Source organism: Sinocyclocheilus anshuiensis, unplaced genomic scaffold (genome assembly GCF_001515605.1).
Source record: "Sinocyclocheilus anshuiensis isolate Anshui unplaced genomic scaffold, SAMN03320099.WGS_v1.1 scaffold1040, whole genome shotgun sequence".
NCBI lineage: Eukaryota > Metazoa > Chordata > Actinopteri > Cypriniformes > Cyprinidae > Sinocyclocheilus > Sinocyclocheilus anshuiensis.
In genome coordinates this window covers 151,706-154,652 of record NW_015551050.1, presented here as the reverse complement: position 1 = coordinate 154,652, position 2,947 = coordinate 151,706, and positions in this window count along the sequence as shown.

Below are 2,947 nucleotides of genomic sequence, written 5' to 3'. Positions count from 1 at the left end.
TATTATCGCGATATAACTAACGAGGTCATATTCAGAAACCAATGAAACCGAAACTAAATATTGTTGAAACAGGAAGTAAACGGAAGAGAATCACAAAATAACGGTCCAGATAACAGAACATAATCCTGACAATAAGATCGTTAGGCTACCGTTAGCCTATATGTATAACAGTTAGTTCTGATCTTCTAATCTGACTGGCAAAATAACGGTCCACATAACAGAACATAAACCTGACAATAAGATCGTTAGGCTATCGTTAGCCTATATGTATAACAGTTAGCCTAGTTGTAATCTGATCTCTTAATCTGACTGGACAAGAGACTTTCTATTGATATTTCCTCCTGCTGCGCATTCTAGACGGGCTATCAGTCAGTGCAGTTACAATGTTGCGCCACAAGGTGGTGGAAAGGGACTGTCTTTGAGTGAATCTATAAACCGTTCATTCAACTACACGTTCAAAAACGCTGATTCATTCAAAGAGAGAGGTAATGAAACACTGTTGAAACCATTTTAACTTTGAGCGCCACTTTAGAAGGCTCAGCTGACCAGCTATGCGTCAATCGATGCTACGACAGAGATATCGCTTTCCTTGGACATGACAACCTATTTTCACAAATATATATGCCTCGACCTGGAGGACAGGCGCAAGTAATCACACGCGCTCAGTCGATCTCTCTCTCATTCACTGTCTGTTTAGGCTTGTTAAGTGCAAATCTACGGAGCCTCTGTACAAATCAGCATGGTACACATTATGTTATCATTACTAACTTGTTTAATATTCAGTCCACATGCATGAAGTGTAAAACGAGAAGGGCATAACCTTACAAAAAAAGAAAACACGCAAAAATCGCGGTTGCTGCGGTTCTTGCATTCCTCTGCGGTTTGCCCGTCAATAGCGGTATTGCGATATTGCGGTTATCGCGACAGCCCTAATTGTCGTGTTTAGATGTATGCTTCAGACACTGGTCACGCCAAAGGCGTTCCCCATAGCGACCCCTAGAGGACGCAGTTCGAAGTTCCCTCGGAAGGGAAATATGGAAGGCCGTAAAGACAGATATTTTTTTAGACGTTACGTGTACAGACGATATAACGCGTGGACGTAAATATCTACCTAAGGACATGTCATTAATGAATAATGCATATAAATGTGACGTGCCATCGTATGTACCATAGCACATGGTCGCATGTCAGCGCTATCTATGGTCACATGATAATGACGTCGTGTTACGAATGAAGGAGGAGTATAGTGTTTCAAAATACACGCGGCAGAGGAACGATGGCGTTGAGAAATTTTGTGAACAATTGCAAGCTAATTTTTCAGGAATGCGCTCACTTGTGTCTATCAGACAATGTGGAAGAGGATACTATTCAGTCCATAATTTCAAGTTAAGTCATAAGGTACGCGCTGATGGGCGGCATAGGGCACCGCCCGCCTACTGATTCAAGTCAAGTCACCGTCATTTATACAGCGCAATACAGGTTGTTTCAAAGCAGCTTTATAGTGATAGCAGAAAAAAAAAAGAAAAGTAGTATATTGTCATTGTTTAGCTGTCAGTTCAGTGCTGAATCAGTTATTTTTAATTATAATAATTAGTTCATATTTCATCTATAAAAGTAGGTTGGTTCTTCAGATAGTGATGTCAGCTTAGTTCAGTTTCATACAGCAGCGTCAGTACAGTCAGATCAATAGTATTATTGAATGTATAGAGCAGGGGTGCCCAAACTCGGTCCTGGAGGGCCGGTGTCCTGCAGAGTTTAGCTCCAACCCTAATCAAACACACCTGAACCATCCAATCAAGGTCTTACTAGGCATACTAGAAACTTCCAGGCAGGTGTGTTGAGGCAAGTTGGAGCAAAACTCTACAGGACATTGGCCCTCCAGGACCGAGTTTGGACACCCCTGGTATAGAGCTTTCAGACACGACTTTACTCTTTCTGTTTTTTTTAATAGATTACAGACAATGGTTAGAGGTCTGCAGTGGGCGAGCGGAAGACTCGTTGAAGTGGACACTGCGGAAGAAATGATGGCTGTTGTGCAAGAGTTCCTTCAAGAAATTCATAACATTGGACATACCCAGCCATCATCTGGTTAGTTCTTGTGACATATGAATAAACGTTTTACTTTACTTAATTACAGTACATCTAAACGCATTTAACTTGAAATGTATAAATGTTGGGGAGACTGAGGTTGGTCTTCTACTATATTTTAGTTTTGGTTAATAGTCATGGGTATCTTTACATTCCTGTGATAGACTGGCCATCTGTTCACCCAAGCACATGGATACAAACAAACTTAAAATTGTTCATATTAATTCCAAATCATAACGATTAAATAATTAACAAATTAATCATTAAACAATCACATTAATCATAATTGTATTAATATAATATATTAATTACATTAATAATGATATAAGATGTTGAGTTCCGTTGTCCTGGTTTAAAATAAACAATGTCATTTCTTTCTGTGTTTTTAACATGGTCCCAACCAATCACACAATCTGTGTTAACTGTCAACCAACCTTAATATGATTTGTTTGGTTTGCACAAATAGACAACATACATTTCATCATTAATTAACCAAAGTCATGAAATATTTGCTGACAATATTGTTTTCAACTAAGAATTTAAGATTTAATTAGCACCTAGTTGGGGTATGTTAATATTTGTTCCACCAAAGATATTCAGCAAAGAATAAAAAGTGTGCTGACTAACCCCAGTCTCATCTAACTTATAGCTACTGACATTAAAGGTGGGGTAAGCGATTCCTGGTAGCCAATGTTGACATTTGAAATCACCAAAACAAACACGCTCCTACCCCAAAAGGGTCTCACCCCTATTTTGATAGCTCCGCCCCACACATGCGTACGCAACCCAGGCAACTATTAGTTCTGTGAAACAAAGCAAAACCAATGTTACACCGTGTCTACACCGGACGCGAGCGGCG